This window comes from Canis aureus, chromosome 19 (genome assembly GCF_053574225.1).
Source record: "Canis aureus isolate CA01 chromosome 19, VMU_Caureus_v.1.0, whole genome shotgun sequence".
Lineage (NCBI taxonomy): Eukaryota > Metazoa > Chordata > Mammalia > Carnivora > Canidae > Canis > Canis aureus.
In genome coordinates this window covers 27,561,371-27,580,565 of record NC_135629.1, presented here as the reverse complement: position 1 = coordinate 27,580,565, position 19,195 = coordinate 27,561,371, and the positions used below count along the sequence as shown (strand labels likewise).

At 42.1% G+C, this 19,195-nt stretch overlaps 1 protein-coding gene across 49 annotated transcripts in view; it reads left to right on the top strand.

Annotated features, from left to right (window-relative positions):
- The window catches only part of LOC144289788 (uncharacterized), a 392,823-nt gene that overhangs the window by 102,202 nt on the left and 271,426 nt on the right, over window positions 1–19,195 (top strand). For 41 of the 49 annotated variants that reach the window (XR_013357722.1, XR_013357721.1, XR_013357739.1 and 38 more), the window contains 3 exons: window positions 71–185; window positions 4,990–5,297; window positions 6,749–6,823. The gene's annotated coding sequence lies outside the window, so the exon portion shown is untranslated. Of the gene's footprint in view, window positions 1–70; window positions 190–2,207; window positions 2,249–4,989; window positions 5,298–6,748; window positions 6,824–19,195 lie in introns of those variants that run through there. The other 8 variants (XR_013357707.1, XM_077858196.1, XM_077858198.1 and 5 more) reach the window with 6 other exon arrangements.

The following is a 19,195-nucleotide window of genomic DNA, read 5'->3' as shown; positions in this document are numbered from 1 at the left end:
GATTGCTAATGAAAAAGTCAGGCTGTGTATACAAGAATACATAGACTGAACATATCGTTGTCATCCACAGAGGTTCCAAATGCAAAGCTTCAACAACTGGGAGACTTGAAGACAGATGCACAAGACTTGCACTCGAACTGCTACATATATGGACAATCAAGAAAAATGCTCTACGGTGAAGAGCAGTAGGTACTCCTCTTTAACAGCTAATGACATAATATTGTGTTGTAGATGCAGATCCCTATCCGAAGATTCTCCCCTCAGTGATTCTGAAACTTAAGATTCCTCTTATTTTTTTTTTAAGATTTTTATTTTTTTCTTCATAAAAGACAGAGAGAGTGAGGCAGTGACATAGGGGGACTCGATCCCAGGACCCTGGGATCACGGCCTGAGCCAAAGGCAGATGCTCAACTACTGAACCACCCAGGTGCCCCAAGATTCCTCTTTTTTTTTTTTTTTAAGATTTTATTTATTTATTCATGAGAGACAGAGGAGAGAGAGAGAGAGAGAGAGGCAGAGACACAGGCAGAGGGAGAAGCAGGCTCTATGCAGGGAGCCCAATGTGGGACTCGATCCCGTGTTTCCAGGATCATGCCCTAGGCTGAAGGTGGTGCTAAACCGCTGAGCCACCCAGGCTGCCCCCTAAGATTCCTCTTAAAGAAAAAAATAATTGTGGTTCTCTGGTGCTGACTTAAGTATTCTATTATAATGTTACTTAAATGCCTACGTATAAAACTAGATATAAGGAATTACAACGTCCAAGAAAATCAGAAAAAAAAAATGCCAAGCAAAGCTAATACAATTAAAATCGACTGCATTTGTTAAATGTCCTTGAAGTTGTTTTGCTGAAACCCACTAACTGCTTGCAATTTGAGTAGGGTATTGATGGAACAAAGATTCCTTTGAGTTCAGCCTGACAGAAACACCAAGCTGGTTGTGATGAGCCATTTACTTGTCACATTGTTCTCTATTCCAACTACTGCAAAATTTCATCTCTCACTTGACGTGCATTTATTATGTCTGCCTGTATTCTCTTCTCATTGGTCTATAATAAATACTCAGCTGCAAATAAGGACAGCATAGTAGCTCCCTATTGCTTTGTAACACACACCACAAAACTCAGTGACTTAAAATAGCAATAATCACCTATCTCTCCTGGTTTCTTTGGGCCAGGAACCCAGGAGTGGCTCAGCTAGTCAGTTCTGGCCTGGGGCCTTTCATATGGTCATAGTCAGTTGGTGGCTGGGGTCCTCTCAAAGTCTTCATCACTCACATGCCTACTAACTAGGCTAGGAGGACTTGAATAGTTGGGGCTCCACTAGGATCTCTATAAATTCTCTCCATTAATAGAGTACCTCAAAAGCTCAGAACTTCCTATGTGCATGCCCCCAAGACAGCCAGGTGCCACACCACCTTTTCTCACCTAGTCCTGAAAGTCACGCGAGGTCACTTTGTCTCACATCATTCATTAGAAGCATGTCGCTAAGTCCTGGCTGCATTCGAGGGAAGGGAAATTAGACCCTAGCTGCTGAAGGAAGGGTATTAGGGAATTTGAAATATATTTTAAAACCTCCAGATACGGAAGTCATATGGCCACACCCAGTTTTTAAATGTTCATCTGCATGAGTTCAGCATATGTTTACATCTCTTTACAAATCTCATAGAGAATTCCTAGAACCCCAAGAAAAAGCAAACCAGTTGGTCTGGGGACCCAGTCTGAGAAAAATTCAATTATATACCAATTACAATAACATGGAATGGAAATTTCTTTAAATCACAGTGTAGGAGAGAATGCACTTAAATAAACAGGAAGAGAAGATGAACTATAAAGTGTTTTGTGAGTTGGTGAAACTAAAGAACTTGATGTACTCATGGATGACTTCAGATTTTTTTTTTTTTTAAGTGCAATAGATTTCTGGTCCACAAAAGAATGTTCTTGATGAATATACCTATCAATTCATAGTTCAGGATCACTTGGTGATATGTAAATCCTGATAAGGTGATATGTAAATCCTGATAAGGATAATGGGAGAACAGATATTTAAATAGCTTGAGTCAGTCCTCTGGAAATCATCATCCTATGAAGTCTGGCCATTGTCTAGATGGTTTTCAGATTGGCTAATAGTGTATGGTTGGTTGACTCATGCCAGGCATTCTATACATCAGGGCTTCCCTTCCACTAGTAATTGGTTTCTCCATCTCTGCAGCTGAGAAGAATTAGAAAGAATGGCTTACCTCCCATTGACTTCAAAAGGAGCTGGGGCTGCCATCTCTGCAGTAGGCAAGCTTTGTTTTCCTTGTATTTCCACTTGTTGTCTGTAGGGCTGTCATGACTTGAAGGATGGTTCTGCCATTTTAGAAGGAAGTAAGAAAGGTGAAGAGAGGTGGGGGCAAGACCCTTCTTGCCTCTGACAGTTCAGATGCTCTGAACTTCCTCTTTGTAGGGAGAGGACATTTTAACCCACACCTGGAAGGAGAAGATCTCCTCAAAGTCCCTGAATACTGGGACAGAACTTTCTCTGTTGTCCTCCACACAAGTAGCTTGATTAGCTTTCAGCTACCTCTTATATTTGAGACAACATTGTTATCCCAAATGACAGATGTAGCCTGCAATCCACCCATTAATTTCCCATTATCTGGAGAAGAGCCTGTGTGTTGGTTTTTGTCTTACAGAAGGGTTCATACTAAAAGTATTTAACTGAGGGAAGAGGTTGACCAATCAAAATGGAAATTGACCACAGGGGACAGACATTAACCCTTTAATGTCTTAGTTGTGGGAAGGCCCAGGAGTCCTAAGGAAAGGCGGAGATAGTCTCAGGATGGTTGTCATTTGCCAATTGGTGAGCGCATATTTTAGAATAACTGGTGCATCTAAAATGGTGGTCTGTGTTAAATAACTCATTGTGTGCTGCCTTGTATACACATCCTAAAATAACAAGACATGGATTGCAAAAGAATTGGGGCATCGAGACCAGATTTCAGTGTCTGGTTCTTCTCTTTTTCTTTTTTTTTTTTTATTCATGAGAGACACCCAGAAAGAGAGAGAGAGGCAGAGACACAGGCAGAGGGAGAAGCAGGCTCCATGCAGGGAGCCCCTTGTGGGACTCGATCCCAGGACTACAGAATCACGCCCTGACCCAAAGGCAAAAGTTCAACCACTGAGCCACCCAGGTATCCCAGTGTCCAGTTCTTTATGTTGCTGCGTGGCTTGGAAATCACTTCTCTCCCTCAGCCTCAGATTTTTCCATCAGGGTAAATGATGTGTAAGCCTCCTTCCAGTCATAACATTCATTCCCACAATTCTACAGCCATGATCCAGGCGCTGTTTTTATTCCTAACACGCAACATTGTGTTGTGATGGAGAGCCTGCCTGCTACTTGGGTCTGAATCCTGCTCAGCAATCCAGGGCAGATTCACGAAGTTTTTCTAGGTCAAATTTCTTCAACTGTGAAATGAGGATTACAATAGGATCTACCACACAGGGTTGTGATGAGTGTTCAAAGGGACAATGCAAGAAAAGTATGTGGCGTTATAAATGGTACCGGTATACTCAGTTGATGTGAGTTCTTATTCTAATAGCTAGAGTCAGCTGAAGAGCTCCAGAGCATTCTTTTTCAGCCTTCAAATCCATCTGTGAATTTCAAGGGTATGTTTCAAGTCCAAGTTGCCCTAGCTCTTGAGCCCACCCCTCGTGTTCATGGCACATTGAATGTGAGGGTGAAGATGGCATGGGGCCATGTCTCCAGAACGTGTGCCAGGCATGGCCAAGGGCCCGTTCTCTGATGTCTCAATCTGTTTAGCAGAACTGTGCCACGTGCCAACTTCTTTTAAGCCACAAAAAGATTTAGAGTTTGTGGTGAGGTGAGATGTTCAACAAAGGAAAATTCTGCATTCTGTTGGCATTTGGAAGTAGCAGTTCAAGGTCTCTTCATTTCAGAGCTTATCCTTGTCCATCTGGAGGGGTAAAGAGCCTGAAAAATGTGGAGGAGGCTCTGGACAGAACACATCTCAGTTAGAATTACCCTTTTACATTTTAATATGAAGGATATGGACATAAAAATAGGAGTGGTTCTGAATTTTTCATTAAAAAATACAGTGGCCATATATTTGGACATTCTCTCTCTCTCTCTCTCTCTCTCTCTCTCTCTCTCTCTCTTTCTCTGTCTCTCTCTCTCTATATATATATATATCTAGCTAATTGGTTATAAGGTGGTTAAAATCCTGGGAATTTAGTGGCCCATTTCATTGAAGGGTCCAGGAAATGGGTTGAGTTGAGGCTTGGTTGGTTCAAGTTGCTCAGATATTTTTACCAGGACTTATTCTTTCTCTTTCAGCTCAGTTTTCTTCTATTTTGGTTTTAATTTCCTTCTTTCTTTTATTTTTATTATTATTTTTTCTTTCTTTCTTTTAAAGATTTTATTTATTTATTCATGAGAGAGACACAGAGAGATGCAGAGACATAGGCAGAGGGAGAAGCAATTTTGGCTTTATTTTCAAGGATATTTTCCCCAAATGGTGGCTCAGAAGTCACTGGTAACCCTAGGCTTACATTTTACCCATTTCTTAACCCTGGCAGAAAAAGAACACTTCTTTCCAAATCAGGCAGCAAAATCCCAGGTGGGATTCTCATGGGTCCAGCTTGAGTTATACATCTTTCTCTGAATTTCACTGAAGCCATGGGGAAATAATACTAACTGGCTGCACCCGGGCCTCAAGACCATCCCTTCGAGCCAAAAGGAAGTATTAAAATCAAACTTCACACACCAAGAATAAGGGGGAATTTGGTTGCCTCAAACAAAATTGGAGCGTTTTTCCCCCCAAAGAAGGCAGTAAAACTGACAGATTCCATTACAAGCAAGAATTTAGAATGAAAAAAAATCATCAATGCACATGTGCCCACAGACATGTTTATCTGGAAACTTTCATGAAACAGCTGGAAAAATCAGCTGTCAATCTTGATGGATTATTTTACTGTTTCCTTTTCTTTAGCAAAGTCCTGGAGGTTTGTTCATCCAGCAGTCTTCACCTCTGCTGTGCCTTGACCCTGTGCCTGGTGTTAGGAGCTGAGGACAGGAAAAGAGCAGGACCCTCCCAGAACTCATGTTTGGTGTCTGGCTGAGAGCCAGAACATGCCACTACTTTGTTATACTGCTCTCCTACACAGATTTCTATATTCCATCATTCTTCTCAAATGAAACTTGGACCTGCTTCTTTCCTTTTGAATGCTGAAGGCTCCGTCTCCAAGTTCCCTTGCTGGAAGGCATATTATGAAACGGGATGTACCATCAGAGATGAAGGTAAGAAATCTGAACTGCATGGCCTCACATAAACCCCACTAGGTCTCTGCTAGGGGTTCCTTCCCCTTTCAACAGGTGTAAGGACAAAAGGCCCATTGTCCTTAGGAGCCTATAGGATAAATAGAAAGAACATGTCCTTGCTGGCTAATCTGCTGGCGATAAAGAGTATTGTTTTATCTCCTGCCATCTCCACGGTTCCATGGGATGAGTTCTATTGTGGCACAAAGTCTGCTTTGTCTTTCCAACCCACTGAGACGTTTAAATTGACCTTTCATATATTCCTTGGTTGTCACAACCTGAGCACTGAGTTGGTATTATGCATTGAGAGGATTATCAGGTGTGTTTTTAAATTTTTTTAGTTTTTAATTTTTTCCTGCAAGGGCACTGTCATCCACAGAGATGCTATGGTGCTGAAAAACAGTGTGATTCTCTTCTGTTTAGAAAAAAAAAATGTAAGAGATTTTTATTTTGGAACAGCTTGAGGTTTACAGAAGAACTGAACAGAATACAGAGTTCCCATGTACTCCCTCACTTTGCCCTCTTCCCCAGATTCTTCCATTATCAACATCTTGAGCTAGTATGGTACATTTGTTGTAATTGATGAGTCTACATTAATACACGGTTATTAACCGAAATCCACAGTTTACATTACATTACTCTTTGTATGATACAACCTATGGGTTTTCAGGAACGTATAATGACACGTATCCACCATTGGAGGATCACACACAATAGCTTCCCTGCCCTAAAATCTTCTGTGCTTTGCCTATTCATCCTTCTCTTCCCTCCAAACGAGGCTACCACGGATCTTTTTGCTGTCTCAATAGTTTTACCTTTTCCAGAATATAATATCATACAATGGGAATCCTACAATATGTAGCCTCCTCTTCAGATGGGTGTCTTTCCCTTAGCAATATGCATTTAAGGCTCCCCCGTGTCTTTTTGTGAGTGGATAACTCATTTCTTTTTATAGCTGAAGAGCTTCTGCTTAATATTTAAAGCTTCCAGTGCTCGAGAGCAGAATGTTATCCCCCCCACCCCACCCCCACTGGCATTTTCACATTCATGAGATTACCAGTCATCACTGAAGTTTTAAAAAATGGGCTTGCTGCATGTGTTATGTGAGAGAATTAAATACTGTTTCAGAACGGTTTCAAGTACCCTTTGTACAGCTGAAGAAAGAAAGAGCAAATTCTACTATCTCAATCACAGCCGAGCTGGAGGTGGTCTGCTTAGGCTGCAGGCAACATTGCAGTTCTTGGCATTTTTACCCAGAAAGAATTTATATCCATATAATTAGTGTTTTCCCTAAAATAAATGATCTCCTGATTTTTTTATTTTTTATTTTTAGTTCCAGCAACATCAGTGGTCCCACTTACCCGATTAGTAATAACATTCACTTTTAAGACATGAATCGAGCATTTTTTTTTCTCTTTATGCTTCCTAAACAGAGTTCGTCTAATCCACGCAGAGAACAGCGGTGGAGGAGCGCCCACTCACTATCTGGCATCTGATAGTCGTAAAAGGTACAGGCTTTCGAATTCAAGGTCATAAAGTTAGTTTCCTGGCTCTGTGTCTTTTTAACAAGCCATTTCTCCTCTCCTAGCTTCAGTTTGCTCTTTTGTAAACCACAACTAGTAATAGGCTCCCTCTTTAAAGGCTGTTAGGGGTATGGAAGGAGATAATCCATGGAGAGCATGGAGCACGGTTTGAACAACGAAAAATGTTCTTGAACCTCATCCAGTCAACATCGGGCCACAGGCCTGTGTGTAAAGGACATGCTGAGTATAGTGTTGGTGCTCATTAAATTATTTCTGACCAATCAAGAGGGCAAAGGGAAAGCAAATCCTTTCACGTGTGGGCTCTTGGAGAACACAGGCATATGTAAAAGGAAGCTGACGTCATTGGGGTCAGGCATGATGGCTATTAGGTACCCTGTGCCATCCTAGAGAAGTGAGGATACCACTTCTAGTATCTTTTGACTCTACCCCTGCTGGGATGGGGCCGCTACTAGTAATTCACATTCTTCTCTTCCCCACCCTTGAAAAGCCCATTTCCAGAGCAAGTGCGTGCTTTGGTAAAGGGATTAGCAGACAACCTGGTTCCTAAATTTAATGAATAATTTTTGTAGGGTGAACCTGATGGGACAGAAGCATTCTCTGTCTCTCCTCCTCACCCTCCTCTGACATCTCTCAGAGAAAATAAATGATCGGCTAATAGTTATTAAGATGCCAATGGTGCAAGAAATCCGAATTCCACAAACACAGGAGCTACCTATATATACCCTGGGTGTCATATTTTATCTTACTTTTGCTTTTTACTCACTTTCGTTTTATAGACAAAGACTCTCTTGCCAAAGACAGGGTAAATAAACTCAGACACATCCTGTCTCCCTTACATCTTTGTTTATCTATAAACTGTCAGAGATACTGATGAAAATCCACTAAAGCGTGCTCCAAGCAGTTATACAAAAGCCATGTGAGATGGGAGCATGAAAGCTTGATGTTAGGGGAAAATATCACCTAAAATGATACCAACTTGACTCTTTGTGAAGACATGCATAAACATTAAAGATGCCAACAAAGGATGACCAACTCTAACAGCTAGGGATGGACCCAATTGTGTAAAGAAGCAATAATGAAAAACAATACAGAAACAGCAACGTGACAAAGCATCTACACAGTTAGAAAATGATAAAGCTTAGGGGTTAAGAGCATGCATTTTAGAATGAGAACAGATTTAAAACCTGGCTGGACCTTTTACCTTTTAACCAGGCAACCCATTTAACTGCTCCACACCCCTTGCTTTTTGTGCAAAATGGAATAAATCAGTATCTACCCTACGGGATTATTTTTTGAAGACTCGATGAGATAAAATATATAAGATGCTTGGCTTAGGAAGACTTCCAGTAAGACTTTAGCTGTTATGTTTACTGTGTTAATAAGGATTGCATATCAAGGAACACCTAACATGCCGCATTGCCCCAATTTTACCACCATAAACCTTTCCTTCCAAGGCATCCTTTGAGGTTAATGTTCTACAGAAAACAATTTGGGAAATGCTGCCTTAAACAAATAAAACCTGAGACTTCTGCGGTGGGAGTATGGGTGTTTGTCTTGGCTATCCTCACTAGCAAGTCAGAAGTTTTAAAATAATGCCTGTGGTTGTTTCTATAATATTTTGGGCATCACATTTGGGGGTTGGGAATCCTCAAAGCTTGTCCTCATTTCTATGGAGAAACATCAGATTTCATTTGCATCATTCCTACTTACAGCAACTTTTCTGGGACCCAAATACAAACAAGGACCGCCTGAACAAATTGGCTGCATGTTTTGCAAAACAAAATCTTCCCTTTGACCTATATCCTGGCAGCAGACCTCTGCCTATTCCATCCTGCTCTGGATCAGAATTCCCCCTTGTATTCCATGAGCACAGAAGCCATCACCTACCCCTTGGGGAGGTACTATGAGCCTGAAAGAGGCATCTTGAACCTCTCTGGAGAAAGATAAACTGTGTGCAAGGTTATGGGTATTTGATGATCTGTTATAGATGGATAATCCAAGGTACAGGATTGCAGCTTGTCTTTTTTTTGTCTTTCTTTAAAGCAAGGAAGCTCAGCAGTGAAACTCATTTTCCACAACTCCCAAAGTGGTTTTGCAATAAATCTGTGAATTTAATCAGCCTCCTCTGTTAGGCAATCTTCCCTAATTGGGTTCTTGTGAAGAATAATAGACATGATGACAAAAATACTTCATCTCTGGAAAGAAAGCCAGAGTCTCATCAATAATACTGATGATAAAGCTCCCGTTCCCCAAAAGAAATGGAGCACAGGCCTCCGGTGCAACCCATGGCACCAGGCTCACCCAGTCTCAAGTACCATTGCTTTTTAGACCATCGTGCTCTTTCTCCTCTTTCCTGTCCGACAGCAAGAAAATGGAAATACCAAACTGGAAAATGTAGATTTCCATCACTTTTGGCCAGTACCAGGTGGGCTACTCAGTAGGCTTCTGGAAATTTTCTAGAAGATTATAAGAGCGTAATGGGGAATTGTGTTCAAAATGAAAACAAAGATGGAGCACAGAATCCAAACATGATTTTGTTTCCTTTTTCTGGTAGGCGATTCCTACTCCTTTCTCTCAAATCTTGGGAGTAGTAGTGGGGTATGTAAGGGCCCCTGCCAGGAATGTAACACACACAGCTGTTGGCCATCAGCTGGCGAACCAACCTCGTGACAAAATTGGACATTGGAGCTAGATGCCTCATGTTCCCCGATTTTGGACAAAGAGGACCTCCAGATCTAACTGGAATCTGCCCTACATAGGTTGGGGGTGGAAGAGGGAGATCCCAATATTAGAGGCAGGACTGGAAGGGTTGCTCACCCCCATAGAAGGGGTCAAGGAGCAATGGCAGAGGCAGCCTAGATTTTTCCATTCTGGAGAGTGAGAGAATCAAAGCGTGATAATTGAATTAGAAATGGAGGAAAATGAATAATTTCACAAGGATGTCATCTGTCCCAGGCCATCCCAATGAGCCTGGCATTTCAGCACCTTCTCCATTCTTTGCATGTGAGAGCATTCCTGACTCATCCCCCCTCCCTGCTCATGGCCCTCGGAAGCCAACAGATCACGTTGGTGATAAACACAGGAACTCACCTGTGGTCAGCAGACACAGGGCCAAACTGCAGGAAGAGTCGTAAAAAATGCCATCCTCCCTGTGAACTGGACACAAACGCTTTCTCGCACAACAAAAGACCTAGTGTGCTTGGTCTCCTCTAGCCTCAGGCGTCTACTAGCGCGTGAATAGGGGCACTGATGGGGCCCAGATGCAGTAAAATCCCAGGTTCCCTCGTTTCAGTCCCGAGTTGTGGTTTCTCTGCTTCCTCCCACTGGATGGCTTCAGTATGAATTGCTCCCAAAACCAACAGTAAAATTTAACCACCACTCTTTGCAGGAAAAGAAGAAATCCTCATCTCTTCAGAGAATTTTCTTTTGGTGCGAGTCTTGCTGACTTTGGCATGTGTTTCACACACAGACACACACACACACACACACACACACACACACACACACACAGGCTGCGGGGATTTCCAGGTGATCCTTCAAGGTAGCCCAGGGTTCTCAACACAGTATTGTCCTTGGACAAAAAAGGATAAGCATCACCTGGGAACTCATTGAGAATGCAAATCTGTGGTATCACACAGACCTACTGAATCAAAGGCTCTGGGGATTGGGCCCAGCAATGTGTGTTTTAACGAGCCTCTGAGGGATTCCAGTGCACACTTAATTTTGAGAACTCTTACTGGAAGCTGATCATTTCTCCAGAATTCTTTACAGTTTTATGCCTGTATGTTTGCTCCTTCTGTTCACCCCATTAGGCATGTTTCTTTCTTACTGCTTGGCAGGTTCCTATTCAGTCTTTAAAGTCCTCTAAAAAATACTCTTTTCTGTTGGTAAACCTACCCCAACACCATTCTGTCTACCTAAGCAGAATTAATTGTTCTGATTTGTTTTCTGACAACACTTCAGGTAGCCACTAACATATCATATTACAGTCATCATGTATCTGTTTTCCACACCAGGCTGAGAGGGCAGAAAAATGTCTAATTCGGCAAATGCTTTATACAAAATGTCATGGGCCTATTATTATGTTAGTTCTGGTAATGCCAAAATAAAATAATCAAAATATTAATTAAAAAGTGGGACACTGCCTCAGTGGACTAAATCATTATTACATGCCAAATAAGATTTCAAACCACTGGCATGGGCTGTGTAATGTTGAACAAGTTACTTAGCCTCTTTAAATTTCATTCATAGGTAAGAAAAATACTAATAGTATGTACCTTAGTGTTTATGGGATGAATAAATTATAAATATGTGTACAGGGACACTTGGGTGGCTCAGTCGGTTAAGTATCCAACTCATGATTTCGGTTGTGATATCCAGCCCTGCATCGGGCTCCCCACTGAGTGTGGAGCCTGCTCAGAATTCTCTCTCTCCCTCTTCCTCTGCACGCTGCCCCCACCCCACTCGTGTGCACATGTTCTCTCTCTCTAAAAAAGGAATATGTGTACAGTGCTTAGGCACTGAGTATATGTTAGTTGGTATTGCTAATTATAATATTAACATCAACATCCATTACTAGCAACTTGCACTGTGAGTGGTGCAGAGAATGTGGGTGTGCATGTGAAGATTTTTAAAAGATCAGGGTTCTAGGCTTATCTACTTTACTTGATGGGGTACTTGAACTTCCACATAAACAAATTTGACTTTACATAAAATGTTTCCTAAGATATGCAAAAAAGTTACAGAGCACATGTGCACTGCTTTTTTAACTGCTTAGTATAAGGATGGATGATACCAAGAATCCTGTCGGAGTTACTTTGAGGTTGTATTTGGTTTCCACAACACCCCTTCCACTCACACCATCTTGAAACAATGATGGGTTCTCAAACTTGATTTCATATGGGAATCACCTGGGAAACTTTTTTTTTTTAAGATTTTATTTATTCATTCATGATAGACATAGAGAGAGGCAGAGACACAGACAGAGGGAGAAGCAGGCTCCATGCCAGGAGCCCGACGCGGGACTCGATCCTGGGATTCCATATTATGCCCTGAGCCAAAAGCAGGCACCAAACCGCTGAGCCACCCAGGGATCCCCACCTGGGAAACTTTTAAAACAAAATCCTGTTGCCTGTGTCTAGCTCTCGAAGACTGATTGAATTGATATGAGATATGGCCTGGGCATCATCAAGACTCCCAAATGATTCCCAAGGACAGCCATAGTTTTTCCCTGCTGTGTCCCAGAACTTCCAAAGAAAGTGAATGGTAGCTCACAATGAAAGGTTAAGAAACTACAAAGGTCTTACAGTTTTTCATAAAATGGAAGTGTGATGAACTTGCTGCTGGTGGGGTGAGGGCAATAAAACAAGGGAGGGGTCTACAGAGATACCTAGTGACATACCATTCAGAGTGGGTAGGACCATCTGGCGTGCAGTGGTGCTAAGTCAGTGAGCATCAGGAATAGCATGCCGATGATGCTCATGGTTGATGAACTGCCCGTAGCTTTCAAGTCAGTCTCTGGATCCACAGCTCATGCCTGTGCCTTTGCCCTGGACAAACCATCTTCATCTATCAACAGAGTCCCACAAGACTGTAGGAGGGTACCCATCATGTCGGCCTTGACTTTCGGTTCCTGAAACTCCTGACAGACACCTTGAAACTGCTTTCTTTCTGCTACAGTTTAGAGACTGTCTTCTGCCCAGCACCAACAGCTTGGTGGATCAAGACCCCCTTTCCTGACAGCCCGTCAGTCTCCAAGTGTTTCCCTCTCCTCAACATTGCTTCTCTGATAAAGCAGCCTGGTGAGGAGGTGGCTTCTTGGGACAGGGTCCCAGTGCCACCAGAGCAAGGCTTAAAGCTCTTGGAGCCATATTAATTCTGTTCTCAAACTCTGGTTAGGACCAATAAGGATCTAGGTAGCAGAATGGGTCTATTTCAGTAGTGATTGTGGAGGAGAGGCACCAATGGCTTTTAATAGGTGAATAAAGTTAAAACAGCTGGGGCACCTGAGTGGCTCAGTTGGTTGAGCGTCTGCCTTCAGGTCATGATCCCAGAGTCTTGGGATTGGGTCCTGGGATCGAGTCCCTGCTGAGCAGAGGGCCTGCTTCTCCCTATCCTCCCCACTCGTAGTCTCTTTCACTCTCTCTCTCTCTCTCTCTCTCTCAAATAAATAAATAAAATCTTACAAAAGAGTTAAACTAGCTAATGGGAAAAAAATTAAATAATAATCCCATGGTAGACTTTATGTTCAATAGGAAATTCCTTTTAACTACGGCTTCAACAACTTATAGCTATCTTGATAGCCAACTGTTCTTTAATTCACACTTATAAATACTAGCTCACAGTTTCTTCTCTTCCCTTACTCTCCCTCACCAACCCCCTTCCTGTTTTTTTTTTTTTCTTTTCCCACCAGCATCGTCAGGGTCAAGGACACACATTGTGGTACATTCAGCACCAAAGTGAAACAGGGAGAGAGCTACTAACATTTCTTGAGAATTGCCTACATGCCAGGGCATCATGGGGCAAAACCTCCCTTAATTCCCACACAAGCCACCAAGAGATATTATATACCTACTTTTTAAAGGATGAGCAAAGTGAGGCTCAGATAATAAAATAGTTCCCCAAGGAGGCATAGCTAGCAAGTGTGAAAGCCAGGATTCAGATTCTCAGCTCTGTGACCTCGAAGTCCATTTCTTTACATAACCCTGGGTGGGGCTCGGCGGGCAACTGTCCTCCTCTGTGTCATCAATGACACTGTTTGCTGTGTCTACAGATGGGGAAAGGCCTCATTTGGGCCCCTTGGCTCACCTGGTTTGACTAGAGCTGCAGGACAGCTGTTATTTCGGTTTGGATCTCTATTTTGTATTCTCACTCCGGTTGTCTTAATGTCTCCTTCTCAACACATGTGCATGGCTGTGACCCCAGCAGGACCCACATGGAAAGTCAGAGTGGGGATACTCCATGACCACAGGGGAAGACCCACTCTCGAGGTTAATTCTACAGATGCAGCAGCTTCTAGCATTTTGTACACACCTGCGCAGGAAATGGAAGGGAGAGAGTCAGAGAGAGGAGAGACCCAGGCAAGGACGAAGCTGCAGGAGAACATGTAGCAGCAAATTCACATGCCATTTGATAACCATCAGCTTGCAGATTCAGTCTTGCCAGGTCAGCGTGCTGGTGGAGGCAGGACCCAACCGAGTGAAATGTGTGTTGCTTCTGGCCAGGCCCATGCCTTCCCTTGGGAGGAGAAAACACTGCAACAAAGGGAATTTTGAAATCCTGTCCCACAAAATGTGTAAGATTGAACACAGGCGAATGAATCATTCATTGAATCTATTCGAGTTCTTGCATATCACTATCCAATGATGAATGCGCCTCCCCATTCAAAAATGGTAATAAATTCTAAGAATAATAACCTCTTCATTAAAAAGATAGGCTGTCATTTTTCCAGGGGTCAACTGGGCACCGTGCATATTTTTATGATCTCTTTGGGTTGTTGGAGTGGGACTGGTTTGTTGCTATTATGGTGGAGGAGATTTTGATGTGTGTTGTTCCCTCCTCTCTGAGGTTGTGGTAGACAAGCAGGCATTCATATTGTGCAACTCTGTGATGAAAATGACACCCCTACTTCATGGTTTGGAGCTGTTTTTCCAGAAGTGGGCACAGATGGTGTTTCTGTCTCCTCCAGAGAATATTTTAGGATATAAAGTCTCTGAAATAAATTATCCAACTGAGGCCAAAATAGTCTTCTGGAAAAAATCATATGTGAATAGGAAATAAGAGCAGCCTGGCCCAGCCTGAAAAAAATTTAAATGCAGCTGGTTTTTAGAAATGGTGATATTTGTAATAATGTTTGTATTGGGAATGTAATGAGACCTGGAATTGCGGAAGGGAGTGTTTTTTTACACAGGAGATTGAGTGATTGTCTTGTCTTCCCTCCCCTTCCCTCCCCTTTCCTCCCTTTCCCTCCTCCTCTTCCTCCCCATCCTCTCCCCTCTCTCACCTTCCCCTCCCTCTCTCCCCATCCCCCTACTTTCCTTGCCTCCACTCCTAACCCTTTCCCTCCCCTCTCCTCCCCTCCCTCCCCTCTCCTTCTCCCCTCTCCTCCCTTCCCTCCCCTTCATACCTCCCCTTGTCTCCCCCCCCCCCCCCCCCCGCCAGGGATTGGTGAAGAGTACCTCATACTTCTAAAACGTTGATAAGAATATGAATCACCTAAAAGTGCACATTTAGATTCTGTAGTTCTGAAGTGAGATCTGAGATGGCGTTTCCAACAAGCATCTAGGTTACATGGCTGTCCCTGGTCTGCAGATCATTCTTTGAGTAATAAGTGCTAGAGGAAGTTCAGATAAATTATATACTGGGGGGAAAACCATGCCTTGCCAAGCTACTAAATTAATGATTTCATTCATTCCTTCAATATTTACTGAAAGCTGCTTAGTGCTGGGCACGGAGCCAGGTGTTGGAATAAGGTGGTGAACCTCACAAATCCTTTCCCTGTCTTTATTGAGCTTAGAGCCTAGTGTGCATGATAAATAGCAATCAAATGATCACATACTGAAATATATCTATATTAAATCCGATGAAGGAGAGGTATAGGAGCGATGAGATTATAAAATAGGGTGCTTTCACGAGAGGGTCAAAAAAGCTTCTCTGAGGATGTGACAGTGAGCTGAGGTCTGCAGGTAACAATAGGCACTATTATAATAGCAAGCAGCTCACCATTACTGAACATTTACGTTGGACTGGTACCCCTACCATTTCTGTGCATCATCTCATTCAATTATCATAGTAACTGCACAAGATAGGTGCTATTATCCAGTTTTACAGAAGAGAGACCCGAGGCTTAGAAAACTTGCACAAGGTCACATAGGACACAGCAAATTCATGCCCTAAGTGCCAGCCATACATATTCTTAATGACTCCACCAAGTACTTCCACTTGGTGGACACTAACTAGGAAGACCATTGAATCCACAGAATCAACTGAATTGGCTTCTTTGCTCCTTGTTGTAATAACAACAGAGAGAAGTGTGCTGTGCTCCTGCTGATATGATACAGCAAGGAAAACCCCAGGCAGGAATCAAAAGTATTCTTTGTCAATAACTTGCTGTGCATTCGGGCAATCTGTGTGCCAGATACTACTTCCAGGAGCTTAGCATACGATTATCTCATATTTTCAAGATAATTTTGTAAGACCAGCATTCTGTTTTAATATCTGCATTTCACCAAGTGAGGAAACAGGAAGCTTGGAGAAGCTAGAACAGCACACTTTGTGAGAGGGCGGGGTCTGGATGTGAGCGGTGGGTCAGCCAAGTGCACCAGTTCTCAAGTGTGATGGGCAGATCCCTCAATTGGCCAAAGGTCTTTTAAGAGGGCTGTGTGGTCAAAACTATTAGAATAGTAACACCAAGACATTGTTTGCCTTTTTTTTTTCACTGTGTTAACATTGACCCTGATGGCTCAAAAGGCATGCTGAGTAAAGCTGTTGATGGCTTAGCAAGAAATTTAATTTGTATAGTGATGTTAATCATATAGGTTGAAATCACTTTTCTCCTAGAGATATTACATGAGGACTTCTGATAAACTCATGTAAATCAATAGTTTCAAGGGATACAAACATCCCTGGAAGCCAAATACCTACAAATATATGCTAAATCAATGAGCAGAAGGCCCGGGGACAATAGCCTGATATTATTTGTTACAGACAATTAAGACAGTTCAGACTCTTAAGCAAAAATCAGAATTTTGGAAAATGTGGATCTACCACCATTAGCTTGTCAATTCTGCATTTCATAAAGCCCTTTTTACAATGAGAGTGGTGATGGTAATGAACCTGTTAAAAAAAATTTTTTTTTGAAAGATCTATAAAACTCACTGAGCTGGTATCTTCTAAATGTCCAATGTGTAGTGTTAAAAAAAAATCATGCATGGCTAACAGATCCATCAAAAATACAAAATGACTTACAGAGTTTAATAAAGGTATGAAAAATTTCTTGATGGGATTTCAGATTCCACACTACAACTAACCTTTATGAAAATAGCACTTGTCATACTATGAAAAATAGCACTTTTGCATACTGTCAAGGAAGAACACCTACAATTATCTGAAAAAGCTATTAAACTATTCTTTTCCAATTGTGTTTCTGTGTGAAGTTGGATTTTCTTCATACACTTCAATCAAAACAACATATAATAGTAGATTGAAGGCAGAAGCAAATGTAATCATCAAACTAGCTTCTAGTAAGTCAGACATTAAATGTAAAACAATGCTACTCTTTTTTGCCAAATGTATTTTGTTTGGGGAAACATAATTATTTATCTCAACATGTTCTTTATGACACCATATAATTAGTGTACGATTGTTATTTTTAAATGAGTTAATGAGGAAGTATTTTTTAAATTTCTTAGTTTTCATTTTGAATACAATGACTACTGATCAGTATAATGCACATAAACAAAACTCTGTTGGGTCCTCAGTACTTTTTAGGAGTGTTAGGGGGTCCTGAGGTAAAATGCTTGAAAACTTTGGGCATATGCACGTAAGAACATGGACTCTGGGGCCTGAGTTGAAATTCTAAACACTGTCTCCAAGAGCTATCCAGCATGGAGCAAATTATTGCCACTTTCTCTGCCTTCTTTTTGCCATCTATATACTGGGTATAAAACAATAATTCCTACCTCCAGCGTTGTAGTGAATGCTGAACAAGTGAGTACAGATAAGTTCTGACAATATTGCCCGCTTATCTGATTCTGGAGTCAGTGTTCTTTCCACTAGATTCAATTTTCTGAGCATCACTGTCCTTATTTCTGTTTTTTTTTTTTTTTTCTTTTAAAGAAGCCTCTCTAGCTTGGCTATTGCATGTTTCTGAAGATATATCCCCGACTGATTAAAAAATACAATACTATAGCATTCTAGCTAGAAATGGTGCTAGCTTAGACAACAATGCTATTTAGCTTCTGAGTGGAGGAGACATGGACTGTGTAGATAAAGAAATTTACTTGAAAAGCATACCTCGGGGCGCCTGGGTAGCTCAATCAGTTAAGGGTCTGCACATTTGGCTCAGGTCATGATCCCAGGGTCCTGGGATTGAGCCCTGCATCCGGTCCCCTGCTCAACGGGAAGTCTGCTTCTCCCTTTCCCTCTGCTGTCTCCCTGCTCATTCTCTCTCTTTCTCAAATAAATAAATAAAATCTTTAAAAAAAAGAAAAAGAAAAGCATACCTAGCTCTGCTACAGATTTAGAAGTGCTCTTTGGATTTGAACTTAGATATTTTTTAGAATTTACTGACTCTGATCAAGTGTTTTGATTATGAAAGTTACCACCATAAACATGCCAACAGGCATCAAGTTGCATTCTGCTTTCCAGCAAATACTTATGGAGCTCCTCCTGTGTGATAGGCACTGCTCTAGGTGTGGGAATAAAACAGAGAAAAGCAAACAATGGCAGGAATGTATATTCTGGGTGTGTCTATCAGGGGAGAGACAATAACAAGAAGAACATAGAGTGTGGTCACTGATCATAGGTACAAGGAGGAAAGATAAAGCAGGTAGAAGGGAAGGAACATGTGATGTGAATGTGGGTTGCAATTTCCATCAGGGCAGTTGAGCAAGTCCTCACTGTAGATTCGGGAATAAAGACCAGGAGGAGTAAAGCATGTGGATGTCTGAGCAAGAGAATTCCCTTTGCACAGGGAATCCAGGTGCAAAGACAAAATAGAAATCTTCTTGGCATGTTGCAGAGATGAGAGAGAGGCCCGCATGGCTGGAGTTGAGTGGGTGAAGCAGGAGTAGAAGATGGGGTCACGGTGATAGATCACAGAGGGCCTTGTTGACCTTTACACAATGATTTGAGAAACCACTGGAGACTTCTGAGAAGGGAAATGACATGAGCTGACCTTCATGTTAAGAGAAGTAGAAAATCCAATTAGAATTTTTTTTTTTTTAAAGAATGTATTTATTTAGAGAGCACGAGTAGGAGCATGAGAGGGGGATGGGCAGAGGGACACAAGGAAAGAGTAAATTTCCAGCAGACTCTGCACCCAGAGTGGAGCCCGACACAGGGCTCGAACTCATAATCCTGAGATCATGACCTGAGCTGAAACCAAGAGTCGGATGCTTTACTGACTGAGCCACCCAGGCACACTGCCCCACCCTGCCCCAACTTGGATATTTATTGCAATAAACGTGACAAGAGATCCCAGCACTGTGAGTCCACATGGTTGCAATGGAGGTAGTAAGACGTGGGCAGATTCCAGATCAATTGTGAAGTTAGAGCTAACAGGATTTGCTAATGAATGGGATGTGTGGTTTGAGAGAAAGAATGGAGTCCAAGATC